The sequence below is a fragment of the Pan paniscus genome, chromosome 6, assembly GCF_029289425.2.
Source record: "Pan paniscus chromosome 6, NHGRI_mPanPan1-v2.0_pri, whole genome shotgun sequence".
Lineage (NCBI taxonomy): Eukaryota > Metazoa > Chordata > Mammalia > Primates > Hominidae > Pan > Pan paniscus.
This window is the reverse complement of record NC_073255.2, coordinates 9,848,203-9,866,495: the sequence shown is the minus strand read 5'-3', so window position 1 is coordinate 9,866,495 and position 18,293 is coordinate 9,848,203. Positions and strand designations below refer to the sequence as shown.

Here is an 18,293-nt window from a genome sequence, read left to right as displayed (position 1 = left end):
AAAAGAGGAGGGTGCTACATCCTGGCTGGGGCCAGCAGCCCTTATGGGTTAGGTGTTAGGTTTACCTGTGTATCATGTGACCCGCCCATTTCATCACCTGGGGTCCAGGTGGCAGAGGTCAGCCGTCTTCTGTTTACTCCCACAGGGCAGTGTTTTTCAAGCCTTTTTGTTGAAGACCCATACTAAGAAATACATTTTCCACGCTGGGCGAGGTGGCTCATGCCTGTAATCCCAGCACTTTGGGAGACAGAGGTAGGTGGATCACCTGAGGTCAGGTGTTCGAGACCAGCCTGGCCAACACAGTGAAGCTCCCTCCCACCGTCTCTACTAAAAATACAAAAATTAGCTGGGCACAGCGGTTTATGCCTGTAATCCCAGCTACTCGGGAGGCTGAGGCAGGAGAATTGCTTAACCCAGGAAGCGGAGGCTGCAGTGAACTGAGATCATGGTACCGCACTCCAGCCTGGGCGACAAAGCAAGACTTCGTTTCAAAAAAAAAAGAAAAATACATTTTACACAGTGATTCCAGTTTACTGAAATGGGGCTGACTTTGGTGATATGCTCTGATACTTGCTATCCTATCCTATCCTGTCCTAGCCTTTGTCTATTTTGGCTGCTATAACAAAATACCATAGACTGAGTGGATTATAAACAACAGGAATTTATTTCTCACGGTTCTGGAGGCTGAGAAGTCCAAGAACAAGGAACTGGCAAGTTCAGTGTCTGGTGAGGGCTGTTTCCTGATTCGTAGGTGGTGTTTTCTCATTGTGTCCTCCCATGGCTGACACATGGACAAAGCAGCTCTCTCAGGCCTCTTGTGTAAGGGTACTAATCCCATTCGTGAAGATGCAGCCTCCCTGACCTAATCACCTTCCAAACCCTCCCTTCCTTCCTCCCTTCCTAGCTTCCTTCCTTCCTTGCTTCCTTCCTTCCTAGCTTGCTTGCTTGCTTGCTTGCTTGCTTCCTTCCTTCCTTCCTTCCTCTGTCTCTCTTTCTTTCTTTTTTCTGAGACAGAGTCTCACTGTGTTGCCCAGGCTGGAGTGCGATAGTGTGATCTTGGCTCACTGCAACCTCTGCCTCCTAGGTTCAAGCAATTCTCCTGTCTCAGCCTCCCAAGTAGCTGGGATTACAGATGCGTACCATGGCGCCCAGCTAATTTTTGTATTTTTAATAGAGACAGGGTTTTGCCATGTTGGCCAGCTGGTCTTGAACTCCTGACCTCAAGTGATCTGCCCACCTTGGCCACCTCCTGAAGTGCTGCAATTACAGGCGGGAGCCACTGCGCCCTGCCCAAACGCCTCATTTCTTAATACCATCACCTTGGAGTTAGGTTTTCAACGTAGAATTTGGAGGAACACAAATTCCAGCACCATCCAATCTTATCCTATCCTATCCTTCCCTACGCTATCCTATCCCATCCCATCTTATGTCATTGTTTCAAATTACTGGTTGCAACCCACCAAATGATGTTATGACCCATGAGTGGGTCTAAATCCTAAGTTCTGAAAGCTGTTCTTAGTGGTACCTTCCCAGAAAGCCATAGTTGTTGGTAATCAGTGCTTAGTGTGTATTTGCTGCAATTGGCAGGGCTCAGCATGGTGTCATACCTTGGTATCCAGAGTGCCCCCAGGCCATGTGGGGACAGGTAAGGAGAAAGACATTAGGAGCTTCCAAGAATCTGGTTACCCAGAACCCTGACCCCACTAGGAGGAATACAGGATCACATTTTGTGGCCTCTTGTCTTTGTGATGGCCCGTGTTCGTGGGGGACCTTGAGGCTAGGTGGTCCTAGAGACCCAATGGGCAGCGTGGCCCTGAACTTAAGCCAGCATTAGGTCAGGAGGGTTTAGAAGGCAAGAGAAAGAGATAGGCCGGGTGCGGTGGCTCACACCTGTAATCCCAGCACTTTGGGAGGCCAAGGCGGGTGGATCACTTAAGGCCAGGAGTTTGAGACCAGCCTGGCCAACATGGTGAAACCCCGTCTCTACTAAAAATACAAAAATTAGCCAGGCGTGGTGGTGGGCACCTGTAATCCCAGCTACTTGGGAGGCTGAGGCAGGAGAATCTCTTGAACCCGGGAGGCAGAGGTTTCAGTGAGCCGAGATCACACCATTGTACTCCAGCCTGGCAGATAGAGTGAGACTCTGTCTCAAAGAAAGAAAGAAAGAAAGAAAGAGATTAAATACACTGGAGAAAGGAAGGAGGGCACCCAGTGTTGGAAGGGCTACTCTGCCTCCATCAGCATTTTCAAATTTCAGGCTCTGGCCTTTCACCGAATGCACTTCCCACCAGTCCTGTTTACACTGCCAGGTTCCGCTAGGAGCTTTCCCACCTCTGCAGGTGCAGGCCTCACTGCTTCTTAAGGCCTTTCTCTGGGGTGGGAGGAAACAGAAACTGTATGATTGTCTTTCATATTCACTTTTATAGACCTATAATGTCTACAATGTCTGAGAGTGGCATTTGCGGCATGACTTTTAAAAAAATGTCCTGCTGGTATTGGACCCTTTCTGTGTTTGTGAAATTGCTATTTTGTATTAACACAGTGTTTGATAAACATTTATATTAAGAAGAATAATCCCTCTGCTGAATATTATTGTTTCCAATGGAGTAGAAAGAACTTAAATTAAAAAAAAAAATCAAGATGTCTCACTCTGGCCTAATTGTCTTTTTTTTTTTTTTTTTTTTAAATATAACACTTGCCAATTCTTTTTATAAAAGTGATCTCTGTTCACTGTAGAAAATGGGATAATTAAGGCCGGGCATGGTGGCTCATGCCTGTAATCCCAGCACTTTGGGGGTGCTGAGGAAGGGCATCACTTGAGGTCTGGAGTTCCAAACTAGCCCAGTCAACATGGCGAAACCCCGTCTCTACTAAAAATGCAAAAATTAGCCGGCTGTGGTTGTGGGTGCCTGTAATCCCAGCTACTCCAGAGGCTGAAGCAGGAGAATCACTTGAACCCGGGAGGCGGAGGTTGCAGTGAGCTGAGACTGGGCCACTACACTCCAGCCTGGGCTACAGAGCGAGACTCTGTCTCAAAAAAAAGAAAAGAAAAGAATAAAGAAAAATAAAGAAAACGGGATAATTATTGCTGATATAAATGGGGGTGGAGTAACACTAAAGAAAAAAACAAAATGGGGTATTTAGAAAAGACAAAGAAAATGAAAACTCCTGTATTAGCTCTCTATTACTGCATATCATAAATTATCCTAAAATAGTGGCTTCGAACAATAGTCATCTATATCTTTTGTGGTTTTCACGGGCCAGGAATTAGAGTCTGCGGCTCAGCTAGAGGAGGTGGAAGTGGAGGCTGGAATCAGTTGAAAGCATGTTCATGCACACATCTGTTGGCTGATGCTGGTGGCTGGCTAGGGACCCAGCTGGGAAAGTTGGCCAAACACCCTGTTTTATTTTATTTATTTTTTTTGCGACAGACTCTCGCTCTGTCACCCAGGCTGGAGTGCAGTGGCACAATCTGGGCTCACTGCAACTTCTGCCTCCCGGGTTTAAGCAATTCTCCTGTCTCAGCCTCCCAAGTAACTGGGACTACAGGCATACACTGCCATGCCCAGCTAACTTTTTGTATTTTAGTAGAGACGGAGTTTCACCATGTTGCCCAGGCTGGTCTCAAACTCCTGAGCTCAGGCAGTCCACCCGCCTCGGCCTCCCAAAGTGCTAGGATTACAGGTGTGAGCCACCACCTGGCCTATTATTTATTTTTGAGACAGGAGAGCAAGGCCCTGTCTCAAAAATCATTAATAAAAATGTAGGTTTTACCATTATTCAGGTATGGTGAGACCAACAGATCACAGGTGACAACTGCCGCCAAAAACATTGTTTGTTACTCACAGATCCCAAAAGGAGGGGACACATCATACCATGCAGGGTCATGTGGGGAAGCACTAGGCTTGGTCAGGAAGGAGTGATGGGAAAACGTGGGCAGGAGTCTTTGTCATGATTTCCCGGGAAGGAGTGGGCAGGGCATGCTAAACAGGCTTAGGATTTGATAGTTGAGTAATTGAAGCAGGTTCTGGGTTGTACAGGTTGTCCTGATGATACAGAATACCTGGGCTCAGCCGGGCGCGGTGGTTCACGCCTGTAATCCCAGCACTTTGGGAGGCCAAGATGGGCAGATCACGAGGTCAGGAGTTCGAGACCATCCTGACCAACATGATGAAACCCGTCTCTACTAAAAATACAAACATTAGCCAGATGTGGTGGTGCGCGCCTATTATCCCAGCTACTCCGGAGGCTGAGTCAGGAGAATTGTTTGAACCCGGGAGATGGAGGTTGCAGTGAGCTGAGATCTCGCCACTGCACTCCAGCCGGGGTGACAGAGCAAGACTCTGTCTCAAAAAAAGAAAAAAAAAAAAAAAGGAATGCCTGGGCTCCTGGCTAAACTCCACCCTCAAGCCTGGAACCTCAGCCCTAAGTCAAAACCGCTGACCCCATTTCTCCACACCGTAACCCCGCCAAATAATTGCCATTTTGGCCCATCCCACCCCTAGCCTGTGTCCATAAAAAGACTTCAGCTGGCTAGGCTCCGTGGCTCAGGCCTGTAATCCCAGTACTTTGGGAGGCCAAGGAGGGCGGATCACCTGAGGTCAGGAGTTTGAGACTAGCATCGCCAACATGGCAAAACCCGTCTTTACTAAAAATACAAAAATTAGCCAGGCATGGTGGTGGGCGCCTGTAATCCCAGCTACTCGAGAGGCTGAGGCAGGATAATCGCTTGAACCTGGGAGCGGAGGTTGCAGCGAGCCGAGATTGGGCCACTGCACTCCAGTCTGGTGACAGAGCGAGACTCTGTCTCAGAAAAAAAAAAAAAAAAAAGACTTCAGCTGGCTGATGCAAGCGGTCAGGGATGCAAGCAGCTGAGCGTTGGGGATACAAGTGGCTGAGAGTCAGAGACTACGTTTAAATGAGGCTAACTTCAGACAGTGCAGCTTCCAGGAAAGATCGTTTTCTTCCCACAGGATCCCCTTTCCAATTCCCCATGGATGGCTGAGAGCCACATCCATCACCCAATAAGAACCTCCACATACACTACCTATCCTTCAACTTGTTTGGGTGACCTGATTCTTCCTGGACACGGAACAAGAACCTGGGTGCCGAGAGGGCAGGGGCGTAGAGGCTGCTGCAGGGTCCTCACAGAGCCTGCTCCCACCAGAGACAAACGACTGGCTGGTTCCAGCGTGGGTTCCCTCTGGTTCCTGCACTTGCTAGCTTGCAAGCTCCCTCTCAAGAGGAGTGGCCAGGGGCGGGCTGAGTGAAACAATCCATTCCAGTTCCCGCCCACGAAGGGAGTCAAGGTCAAGGGAACTATCCCATCTCATTGAGATGTCCGGTACCTGGCCCTGGGGTGATTAGGATGGGGGAATATTGGACTGGAATCTGATGGCCCAATAGAGGAGGTGGAGGGGGTGAGCTGCGATTGCTTGGTTTGCATATGAAAGGCACGCTTAAAAGTCACTCTGTTACTATCTCTAGGAATTGGCTACTCCTGGGAGGGGTAGTCCCTCCAGGATCAGAAAGGCCCCAGGTGTCCAAACAAACTTTTTATTCTATCAGAAATAACTGAAAAGACAGGCTTAATATACATTCACATGTGACTTCTGCGTGTGGCCTGGACTTCCCCATGTGGCCTGGACTTCCTTACAACATGGCGGCTAGGTCCTAAGGCAAGTGTCTCAAGAGAAAGAAAGAGCCAGCTGGGAGACTGTTGCCTTTTATGATCTGGCCTTGGAGGTCGTGCATCATCATTCCTGCCATATTCTTTGGTCAGAGGCATTTGAACCAGAGTGACTCCATCTTGAATAGGGGCTGAGTAAAAAAGACTGAGATCTACTGGGCTGCATTCCTAGGAGGTTAAGGCATTCTAAGTCACAGGATGAGATAGGAGGTCAGCACAAGATACAGGTCGCAAAGACCTTGCTGATAAAACAGGGTGTGGTAAAGAAGCCCACCAATACCTACCAAAACCAAGATGGCGAGGAAAGTGACCTCTGGTCGTCCTCAATGCTTACACTAATTATAATACATTAGCATGCTAAAAGACACTCCCACTGGCATCATGACAGTTTACAAATGCCACGGCAATGTCAAGATGTTACCCTATAAAGTCTATAAAGGGGAGGAGTCCTTAGTTCTGGGAATTGCCCATCCGTTTCCTGGAAAACTCATGAAGAATCCACCCCTTGTTCAGTATATAATCAAGAAATAACTGGGCCGGGTGTGGTGGCTCATGGGTAATCCTAGTGCTTTGGGAGGCCGAGGCAGGCACATCACCTGAGGTCAGGAGTTCAAGAGCAGCCTAACCAACGTGGCGAAACCATGTCTGTACTAAAAATACAAAAATTGGCCGGGTGTGGTGGTGCATGTCTGTAATCCCAGCTACTTGGGATGCTGAAGCATGAAAACTGCTTGAACCTGAGAGGTGGAGGTTGCAGTGAGACGAGATTGCGCCACTGCACTCCAGCCTGAGTGACAGTGCTAGACTCTGTCTCAAAAATAAATAAATAAATAAATAAATAAATAAATAAATAAAAGAAATAACCATAAAATAGCCAATCAGCAGGCCTTGGTGATGCTCTGCCTATGGAGTAGTCATTCTTTTATTTCTTGACTTTCTTAATAAACTTCACTTTACTCTGTGGGCTCTCCCTGAATTCTTTCTTGGACAGGGTCCAAGAACCCTCTCTTGGGGTCTGGATCGGACCTTTCTGGTACCACTTTTGCTCAAGGCAGCTGCAAGGGTCCTGCTAGCTTCAAGGGGAGTGCGTGTAGACCCCACTCCCCCACACCTGATAGAGGTACAGCCACTCCTCTTACAGCAAGACGAGTGCATAGGATGGGATCTATGTATTGAGGTGGCTATCTTAGAAACCACAATTAGTCAGCCGGGTGCGGTGGCTCGCGCCTGTAATCCCAGCACTTTGGGAGGTAGAGGCGTGAAGATCATGATGTCAGGAGTTCGAGACCAGCCTGGTCAACATGGTGAAACCTCATCTGTACTAAAAATACAAAAAATTAGCTAGGTGTGGTGGCACGCCTAGTAGTTCCAGCTACTCAGGAGGCTGAGGCAGAAGAATCGCTTGAACCCAGGAGGCAGAGGTTGCAGTGAGCCAAGATCACACCACTGCACTCCAGCCTGGACGACAGAGCTAGACTTCGTCTCAAAAAAAAAAAAAAAGAGAAATTGCAATTAGTCATAAACTCTATCACCTAGAAATCAACACTCTTAGTATATTCTACCTGTCCTGCTTGCACATCTTTTAATTAATTAATTTTTTCAGATTTATTTATTTATTTAGAGCAGAGTCTTGCTTTGTCACCCAGGCTAGAGTACAGTAATGCGATCTCGGCTCACTGCAACCTCTGTCTCCCAGGTTCAAGAGATTCTTCTGCCTCAGCCTCCCGAGTAGCTGGGACTATAGGCACCCACCAGCACGCCCAGCTAATTTTTGTATTTTTAGTAGAGACGGAGTTTCACCATGTAGGCGATGCTGGACTTGTACTCCTGACCTCAGGTGATCTGCCTGCCTTAGCCTCCCAAAGTGCTGGGATTACAGGCGTGAGCCACTGCGCCCGGCCTTGATTTATTTTTTATTTTGTTCCTTTAATTCACAAATAAAAATTGTTTGTATTTATCGTCTATGGCGTGATGTTTTGAAATATATATACACATGGTTGAATGGCCCAATAGAGCTAATGAACATTTGCATTATCTCACTTAATTATCATTTTTCATGGTGTGAACCAAAAGTATCTGAGACAGGTCTCAATCCATTTAGAAAGCTGATTTTGCCAAGGTTAAGGATGTGCCTGGGACACAGCCTCAGGAGGTCCTGACGACACGCGCCCAAGGTGGCTGGGGTACAGCTTGGATTTCCATGTTTCAGGGAGACATGAGATATCAATCAGTATGTGTAAGATGGACAGGGGTTCAACCAAGAAAGGTGGGACAACTTGAAGCAGGGGGCGCTTCCAGAACATAGATAGATATAGATAGATAGATAGATAGATAGATAGATAGATAGATAGATAGATAGATGATAGATTAGATAGATAGATAGATAGATAGATAGATAGATACATAGATAGATAGAGAGATAGGTAGGTACGTAGATAGATAGATAGATAGATAGATAGATAGATAGATAGATAGATAGACAGGTAGGTAGGTAGATAGATAGATAGATAGATAGATAGATAGATAGATAGATAGATAAATAGGTAGATAGGTAGGTAGGTAGATAGATAAATAGGTAGATAGGTAGGTAGGTAGATAGATACATAGATGATAGATTAGATAGATAGATAGATAGATAGATAGATAGATAGATAGATACATAGATAGATAGATAGATAGATAGATAGACAGACAGACAGACAGGTAGGTAGGTAGATAGATAGATAGATAAATAGGTAGGTAGGTAGGTAGATAGATAGATACATAGATGATAGATTAGATAGATAGATAGATAGATGATAGATTAGATAGATAGATAGATAGATGATAGATTAGATAGATAGATAGATAGATAGATAGATAGATAGATAGATAATAGGAGACAAACAGTTGCATTCTTTTTTTTTTTTTTTGAAATGGAGTTTCGCTCGTGTTGCCCAGGCTGGAGTGCAGTGGCGCAATCTTCACTCACTGCAACCTCCGCCTCCCGGTTCAAGAGATTCTCCTGCCTCAGCCTCTCAAGTAGCTGGGATTTCAGGCATGCACCACCACACCCAGCTAATTTTTTGTATTTTTAGTAGAGATGGGGTTTCACCATGTTGGCCAGGCTGGTCTCGAACTCCAGTCCTCAAGCGATCCACCCGCCTCGGCCTCCCAAAGTGCTGGGATTACAGGCATGAGCCACCGTGTCCAGCCTCAAACAGTTACATTCCTTTGAGTCTTTGATCAGTTTTTTCACTGAATACACAATTTACATGTGAGAGTTGGGTAGACGAATAGTCATTTATGCCTTAGATGGGCTTAGTGAACCTGCCTTTTTTTTTTTTTTGAGACGGAGTCTCACTCTGTCACCCAGGCTGGAGTGCAGGGGCGCGATCTTGGCTCATTGCAGGCTCCGCCTCCCGGGTTCACACCATTCTCCTGCCTCAGCCTCCCAAGTAGCTGGGACTAAAGGTGCCCGCTGCCACGCCTGGCTAATTTTTTGTCTTTTTAGTAGAGACGGGGTTTTACCGTGTTAGCCAGGATGGTCTCGATCTCCTGACCTCGTGATCTGCCTGCCTTGGCCTCCCAAAGTGCTGGGATTACAGGTGTGAGTCACCGCGCACGGCGAGAATCTGCATTTTTATTAATACATACTAGGGCAGAGGAAGCAATCAGATATGCATTTGTCTTCAGTGGGCAGAGAGATGACTTCGAGTTCTGTCCTTTGTCCCACACCTGTGAAGACCAGCTGTCAATTTATGTTGCCGGGGGAAATTCAACAGAATTGTTTTAGGGTAAAGATCTTGAGGCCCACAAGGAATTTCCTTGTGGATAAATTGTGAGGGAGCTATGTAGCTTTTTTTTTTTTTAATCTATGTAGCTATCATTTAGGAATAAAATGGGAAGCAGGTTTACCTGAAACAGTTCCCAGCATGACTTTTCCCTTTGGTTTAGTGATTTTGGGGTCCAAGATTTATTTCCCTTTCACAGTGGTGAGATTGCACATCTTTTAAAAAACATCTTGGCCAGGTGTAGTGGCTTACACCTGTCATTCCAGCACTTTGAGAGGCCGAGGCAGGAGGATCACCTGAACCCAGCAGTTCGAGACCAGTCTGGGCAACATAGCTAGACCCCATCTCTACAAACAATCAAAAATATTAGCTGGGTGTGGTGGTGCATGTCTGTGGTCCCAGCTACTCAGGAGCTGAGGCAGGAGGATTGCTTGAGCCCGGTGAGCTATGACTGCACCACTGCACTCCAGCCTGGGTGACAGAGTGAGATCCTATCTCTGAAAAAACAAAGTGCGCAGACATAATGATGTCCACCATACAGAGTGGAGGTGGTGTTTAGTTCTGTCTGGCAGATTGGATGATTTGTTCACACATCTTTCTTCCTCCTCATCCCAGACATGGCCACTTACCAGCTTGGGAAGAGCATGCTATCCTGACCCCTGGACGTTGAGTAGCCATGTGATTTGTTGCTTTTTTGTTTTGTTGTGTTTTTTGAGACAAGGTCTTGCTCTGTTGCCTGGGCTGGAGTAGAGTGATGCAATCACAGCTCACTGCAGCCTCCTCCTCCCAGGCTCAACTGATCCTCCTACCTCAGCATCCTGAGTAGCTGGGACTACAGGTATGCACCACTACATCTGGCTGATTTTTGTATTTTTTGTAGAGACAGGGTTTCACCATGTGGCCTAGGTTGGTCTTGAACTCCTGAATTCAAGTAATCCATCTTCCTTGGCCTCCAAAAGTGCTGGGATTACAGGCATGAACCACTGCACCTGGCCATGTGATTTGTTTTGGCCGACGAAATGTCGGTGGATCTAACATTAGCAGATGCTTTAGATAATCTCATGTGGTTTGGCTTGGCCTCTTGCATCTCTGCCATCTATCATGAGAAGACCATGCCCCTGGTAAGTGCTGCTCCCAGAATATGGAAGCACGTGGAGCAGATCTGAGCCCAAACTTTGCCAATTCAAACCCAGCTTTCTAGAGCCACAGGCAACCCACAGGGCTTACCTGCTCTCAATGTTTTGAAATAAACTTTGAAATTTTAGAATACTTTCAGATTTAGAGGAAAGAAGATGAACCTCAAAAACTATGCCAAGGGAAAGAATCCAGACACAAAATGTCAAATACTGTGTGACTCCACTTACATGAAATATCCACGAGAGGTGTGGCCACAGAGGCAGAAAGTGGATTGGTGGTTGCCGGGACCCAGGGGCAGGAGAGAATGGGGCGTGCCTGCCTAGCTGGCGTGGTCTCTCCTTTGAAGGTGATAACAATTTTTTTTTTTTTTTTGAGACTGAGTCTTGCTCTGTCACCCAGGCTGGGGTGCAGTGGCATGACCTTGGCTCACTGCAACCTCTGCCATCTGGGTTCAAGCGATTCTCGTGCCTCAGCCTCCCGAGTAGCTGGGACTACAGGTGCGTGCCATCACATCTGGCTAATTTAAAAATTTTTAGTACAGACAGGGTTTCACTGTGTTGGCCAGGCTGATCTCGAACTCCTGATCTCAAGTGGTCCTCCTGCCTTGGCCTCCCAAAGTGCTGGGATTACAGGCATGAGCCACAAGCACTGCTATTTATAGGTGTGGAGGGCCTGAAGAATGGAATCCAAGGATTAAATCACTTGTTCTGCCACATCCCTCTAGGGATACCAGATGTAAGAGTCTGGGAAGGAAAGGTTGGGATCTAATGCTCCCTGTGCACTTCCTAAAGCCTGCCTCCTCTCTCCTCTGGGCCCCGAAAAAGCCCAGTCTCTGCCCCTGGACGGCCATCCCTTGGGCACCGGAATGTTGGACCTTAACCAGATCCCTTTCCCCTGGGCTCACGTCCTTTCCTGGAGTCAGTTGCCGGATTCTGTCACTCTCTGGTGGCCAAGCAGGACAGCTCAACACTCTATTTTTGGCCAGTGGATTTCCAAAGATACTTAACCCGACAGTTCAAAAACTGCCCAGGAGCCAGATGCTGGGATACGGAGATGAATACAGCTTTGGACTTTCCCTGGAGGGAGGGGGTGAGAGTGGATGGAAATCTATTCCTTCATCTACTCATTTAACAAATATTTATTGAGCACCGGCTAGTTGCCAAGTATAACAGTAAACAAGACACATGAAGCCCTTGCTTTCCAAAAACACAAATTCTAGTGTGTGTTAAATACATAAGCAAATACATTGACATGGTGACAAACTCTATGAATTAAATAAAACAGGTGGTCAGGTTTGGTGGCTCACACCTGTAATCCCAGTACTTCAGGAGCCGAGATGGGAGGATCGCTTGAGGCCAGGAGTTTGAGACCAGTCTGGGCAACATAGGGAGACCCCATCTCTACAAAAAATAAAAATAAAAAAATTAGCCAGGCATGTAGTCCCAGCTACTCAGGAGGCTGAGGTGGGAGGATCACTTGAGCCTGGAAAGTCAAGGCTTCAGAGGATCACTTGAGCCTGGAAAGTCAAGGCTTCAGTGAGCTATGATTGCACTATTGCACTACAGCCTGGGCAACAGAGCAAGACCCTATCTCTCTCTCTCATGCTCTCTCTCTCTCTCTCTCTATATATATATATAAAGTAAACTTTATATATATAAATTATGTATTTATAAATATATATAAATTAAATCTCTCTATATTTTATATATATGTATAATATATATATGTATAATAAAATCGAGAATGACTCGGGGGTGATGGTCAAGAGGTGGTCAGAAGACAGGAAGGGAGATGAGTTTCTGTGCTGGGAAGGGGCCCAGCATGAAAACACAGAGGGAAGGCTGTGGGGTCAAGGAGACCAAAGAGGAAAGGTCTCGGAGAAGGGAGATGACCTCAGAGTGCTTGAGGAAAGAAGTTCTGAGGGCTGGAGATCCAAGGCCAAGGAAGAGAGCAGTTGGAGCTGGGTTTTGCAAACCTACTTTATTCTAAGTGCAAAAGGAAAAGTTATGAGAGGGTTATAGGTGGAGGAGTAATAACATCTGGTTTAGGTTTAAGGAACATAGTGTGATTGATGTGGACTTGCTTAATAAAAAGGTAACAAAAATAAAAGACTGTGGGCGCACACAAGAGGACGTGTAACCAGGTCTAGGAGACAGGAAGATCTTTCTGGATAAGGGGTATTAGTTATCCATTGCTACATAACAAACTGCTGCCAAAACTTAGTAGCTGAGGTCAATAATAAACATTTATCAGCCGGATGTGGTGGCTCATGCCTGTAATCCCAGCACTTTGGGAGGCTGAGGTGGGTGGGTCACTTGAGGTCAGGAGTTCGAGACCAGCTTAGCCAACATGGGGAAATCCCATCTCTGCTAAAAATACAAAATTAGGTGGGGGTGGTGGCAGGTGCCTGTATTCCCAGCTACTCAGGAGGCTGAGGCAGGAGAATCACTTGAACCCGGGAGGTGGATGTTGCAGTGAGCTGAAATTGCACCACTGCACTCCAGCCTAGGCAACAGAGCAAGCCTCCATCTAAAAAAAAAAAAATTATCATCTCATAGTCTTTGAGGATTGGGAATTTGGGAGTAGCTTTGCTGCAGGGAGGAGGGAGCTTTTTTGGCTCAGGGTCCTTCAATGGACTCCAGCTGGGATGTCTGTCACCTAAAGTCTCCTGGGGCTGGAGGACTCACATCCACCATGGCTCACTGACATGGGTGGCGAGTTGGCCTGGCTGTTGGTGGACGCCTTAGTTTCTCACCATATGGACCCCTGTAGAGCTGCTTGAGTGTCCTCCCAACATGGCAGCTGGTTGACCTCAGAACTACTGATCTAAGAGAGAGCAAGGGCAGAAGCCACATCTTTTATGATTGTGTTCCAGAAGTCACAATGTCATTTTGGCAATATCTTACTGATTACACAAGTCTGCCCTATTCAACATGGGCCTATACAGGAGCATGAAAACCAAGAGGTGGGAATCACTGGGGCCATCTTGGAGGTTGGCTACTACCAAAGAAACGCCTTATCTGAGTCTCAAAGGATGAGTAGAAATTAGCGGCCGGGTGTGGTGGCTCATGCCTGTAATCCTAGCACTTTGGGAGGCTGAGGCAGGCGGATCGCAAGGTCAGGAGTTCGAGACCAGCCTGGTCAACATGGTGAAGCCCCATCTCTACTAAAATTACAAAAATTAGCCAGGCGTGGTGGCAGGTGCCTATAATCCCAGCTACTCAGGAGGCTGAAGCAGGAGAATCGCTTGAACCTGGGAGGCAGAGATTGCAGTGAGCCAAGATTGCCCCACCGCACTCCAGCCTGGGCGACAGAGCAAGGTTCCATCTCTAAAAAAAAAAAAAAAAAAAAAAAAAAAAAAATATATATATATATATATATACACACACACATTAAAAAAAAAAAAAGAAGTTAGCCAGGTAATGAAGTTTGCTGTTATGGTCTGAATTCTGTCCCCCTAAAATTCACGTGTTTGTTGAAGCCCCGACCCCTCACACCTCAGAATGTGACTATATTTGGAGACAGGGCCTTTAAAGAGGTGATTAAGATAAAATGAGGCTGTTAGGATGGGCCCTAGTCTAATCTGACTAGTGTCCTTATAAAAAAAGGAGATTGAACACACAAAGAGACAGGTGAGAGGTGCACACCCAGAAGAAAGGCCATGTGGGGGCACAGCCAGAAGGTGGCCGTCTGCAAACCAAGGATAGAGGCCCTCAAAGAAGCCAAACCTGCTGACAACTTCACCTTGGACTTCCAGCCTCCAGAGCTGCCAGATAAAACATTTCTGTTTTTCGAGCCACCTGATCTGGCATTTTTTAATAGCAGCTCAGATAATCTAATACAGTTGGAAAAGGTGTTTGAAGGTCAAGGGACCGGCCTGAGGGAAGATCTCGAGGCATGAAACAGCATATTCATACCAAAAAGTCAGCATTTCTAGATCAAGAAGCAATCTGAAAAGTTTCTCTATAAAGGGCCAGGTAATATTTTAGATATTTGGGGCTGTAAAATCCTGGTTGCAGGCAAGCAGTCGTAGATAATATCTAAACAAATGAGGGTAGCTGTGTTTGAATAAAACTTTATTTACAAAAACAGAAGGCAGCCCAGATCTGGCCCATGGGTTGTAGTTATCCGACCCCTGTGGAAGAAGGATGTGGGGAATGTGGGAGATGGGCCAGGAGCAGGGTGAGGAATATCTCAGGAGGAAAACCCAGGCCTGAACCCAGGCTCTCCTTCAGCTCTGACCATTGTCTCTTCATGCGCACCTGAATGAAATATTCAAGCACGTCATTCCTTTCAAGCATCCCTTCCTGGGGTAGGCGAGGAGGTTGGTGTGTATACGGAGGGTCCTGTATTCCTGGCTCAGTTCTTGTCTCTACCTCCAGCAGCCTGACCTCTCTGCGTCTCTATTTTCTCATCTGAAAAATGGGAGTATTACTGAACAAAAGGGTTCTGTGCTTGCTCTGCTAGAAGCCAATCTTGATCAGGTGCAGAGGTTCATGCCTGTAATTCCAGCACTTTGGGAGACTGAGGTGGGTGGATCACCTGATGTTAGGATTTCAAAACCAGCCTGGTCAACATGGCAAAACCCCGTCTCTACTAAAAATACAAAAATTAGGTGGGCGTGGTGGTAGGCGCCTGTTAACCTTAGCTACTCGGGAGGCTGAGGCAGGAGAATCGCTTGAACCTGGCAGGTGGTGGTTGCAGTGAGCTGAGATCACACCACTGCACTCCAGCTAGGGCAACAGAATGAGACTCTGTCTCCAAAAAAAAAAAAAAAAAAAAAAAAAAAGCCAATCTTACTGCATTAAGTTTTTGAGACAAAAGCTTTTTTTGTCCGTATTGTGAGTTGATCAATAAGGAGACAGGAGCCTGGCTCAAATCTGTCTCTCTGTGTTGACTTTGAGGCACTATTTTTTATTAGAAAAGGTTTAGGAGGTGGACTTTAGGATTAGCAGGTGATCGGTGGAGGAAAGGGGAGGCCTGGAATGTCTCAGACATCTCTGTCTCACAAGAGTTGATGTGAGCATTAAGTGAGGTGACCTAGGTAAAGTTGCCTAGGGCCTGGCACACAGGTGGTCAATAAATGTCTGTTCCCACACTCATCAATGTCTGCTCCGACCTCCATCGCGAATATGGGGTCATGACTACGGAAATCATACCACGATAGCTGTCCACAAAAAGGTTCACTCCCGAGGCCCAGATTCTGCATATTGATATTCCGAACCACCTGAATCTCCCAGGTCTAGCCCACATTCCTCAAAGGGAAAACCCCAGCCAAAGTGCCGAGGACACGAGCTGCTTTTTAAACAAGTCCCCAGGGAGAGCAGTTGGGGCCAGAGCCCCAGAGCTGACCTGGTCTTTTTTTTGCATAATTGTAAGCAGGAATGCCATGACCTGATTTGTCTTTTAAAACTCTGGGTGGGAGACAGATGGTACGGGAGAGGAAATTCCTCCCTTGTTCCTTTTCGATGTCTTAGAAGATGTTTATTAATTGGGGGCACAGCTCTACCCTCCCCTACACCCACTCACTGGGCTACTAGAAGGTGCTGTCTCGAAATAGCCCACCCAACCGCAGGAGCCCAGAGCCCACAAGCAGCTCAGGGACTTAGAACTGGTCCCACCCTTCCTCCGGGAACCCCCCCTCCTTAAGCTGCAGTCTGTGGGTGGGCTGCAAGTCCCGCCTCTCCACAACCAGCTCCACCCCTTTCTTCAAAACCCCGCCTCTCCGGTGAGGCCCCGCCCCCTCGAGGCTGCATCCCCGTCCATTGGGCGGCCGGCAGGAGGCGCCAGAGCACAGCCCGCCTTTTCTAGCAGGTTGGCCCCGCCCCTCTCCTGGAGACCCCGCCTCCTCGAGGCTTTCTTTCTGCCTATTGGGCGCCGAGGCCCAGCTCCAGCCCACCTGTTCTCCCCCGCCCCACCCTTTGTGGCCCCGTCCCCTTGAGGCCCCGCCCCGCCCGTTGCGCCGCCGGCAGGAGGCGCCGCGGCACGCGCGGGTCTGGGCGCCGGCCCCAGCCAACGGCGGGTGGGAGCAGCGCGGGAACGTGGCGGCGCGGCGGGTTGTGCCGGAGGTGAGTGTGGGGTGCGCGAGGAGTGACTGTGGAACCGGGGGTGGCTCGTAAGGGGCGCTGCTCGGCCGCTGCCGGGGGCCTGGGGCGCGGAGGCCGCGGGGCGCGCTCGGGGACACTCCCGGCCGCTGGTCGGGGCGCGGAGGGCAGGCTTGCCCAGTTGCCATGGGAACCGACTGGCTGTCGGGCCCCGGCCTGGACCGGGGGGCGGTACCCGGAGGCCGGCTAGCGCGGGCAAGGGCGGCCCAGCCTGCGGGGATCCGGGGGTCCGCGCTGCCGACCCCCGAGAGCGCCTGAGCCTGGCTGTCCGCGTGGGCCCCGGACCCCCAACTCCAGGGGACTCTCGGCCCTCAGTTTCCCCGGCTGTGCCCTGGAGGGGGACGTTCGTCCGGGGAGCGCAGCGGGGGAGCGGGGCGCAGGGTTCCGCGCGCTCTCCCACCTGGGCCGGCGAGACGTCCCCTGCACATACCCCGTCCCGGTTGCAGCCCGATCCCCACTCGTGCGCCAGCTCAAAGCATTGTTTCCCGGCTATTTATGTACCATTTCCAGCCCCTCGACAAATACCGCATCCAAGATAACAGATGCTGAGCCGAGCTCCTGGGGCCTCGCAGGAGGAGCCTGTTGGTGGGGTTGGCAGGGCCCTGGCGGGGCTGCGGACCAGCCTGCCCTGCCCTGTCGCCTGTCAAGTGTTTAGCTAATCTGAATTGCACAGAAGAATCTGATTGCTCGTGTCCCGCGGTTAATATAGGCCACCTCTTGTGCATTCCAGACAGGAACCAGTCTTGAAAGTCCCTTTTGCTCGGGGGCAAGTCAGTCCCCTCTCCAGCAGCTAGCAGGTCAGAATTAAATCTGATTGAATTATGTTTGCATTTGAAAGCGTGGCTCGGGCTGGGGCTGTAAAGATAGGATTCATGGAAGGAGGGCAGAGAGCTGAGTGTGTAAAGTCTGCGCTTCGTTTTCCCTCCTGCTGGAAATGATAATGGGTTCCACATTGTCCTGTTGGAGCAGAGAGGTCGCTCCACCCATGTCGTCAGCGCAGCACTGACCTCACTCCCTGTACTCGCCGCTGGGACTTGAGCTTGTTTTTCATCAGAAACTGGACCCTTCCTTGAGAACAAGAGAAAACATTCTCTAAGAGCAGCACCAGCCAGCGCCCCACACCCTCACTGTCCGAGCCCTGCGCTTTCCCCAAGTATTTGTGTCACAGAGGAGCGAATGGGGCAGAAGAGGCCGGTCGCACTTCCAGAAAAACAGATCTTGTTACCCAGGGCGTGCTCCGCCCGGTCGGATTTTCCTGCACTCCCCTTGGCCTTTTAAAAAACGAGTCCATCCCATTCTCACAAACAGGCCAGGCTCCGCCTTCTGGGATTCGGAAGCGGGCAGCGTGTGAACAAGTGGGCACCCTCTGGTCTGGCCAAGGGAGGATGACCAAACGGAGAGAAATGCTTTCTGAAAATCCCAAAACATAAGGTTTGTGTGAACAGGGACTTCTGGGGGCTTAAGAAGGAGTTATTGGAAAGGAGTCAATCATATTCTCTCTGCTTACATTTTCTCCTGTTTCATGATACTGCTAACTCTGCCTCTGCCTTCGAATCCGGCTCCGGAAACTGTGGGAAAAGCAGGGGTGGG

The 18,293-nt window shown here is 48.6% G+C and overlaps 1 protein-coding gene across 4 annotated transcripts in view; it reads left to right on the top strand.

Moving 5' to 3' along the window:
• The first annotated feature begins 16,546 nt into the window (after nt 1–16,546).
• The window catches only part of RADIL (Rap associating with DIL domain), an 84,620-nt gene continuing 82,873 nt past the window's right edge, over nt 16,547–18,293 (top strand). Inside the window, exon 1 of one of the 4 annotated variants that reach the window (XM_034963562.4) lies at nt 16,547–16,667. The gene's annotated coding sequence lies outside the window, so the exon portion shown is untranslated. Of the gene's footprint in view, nt 16,668–17,764; nt 18,135–18,293 lie in introns of those variants that run through there. The other 3 variants (XM_034963566.3, XM_034963565.3, XM_034963564.3) reach the window with 3 other exon arrangements.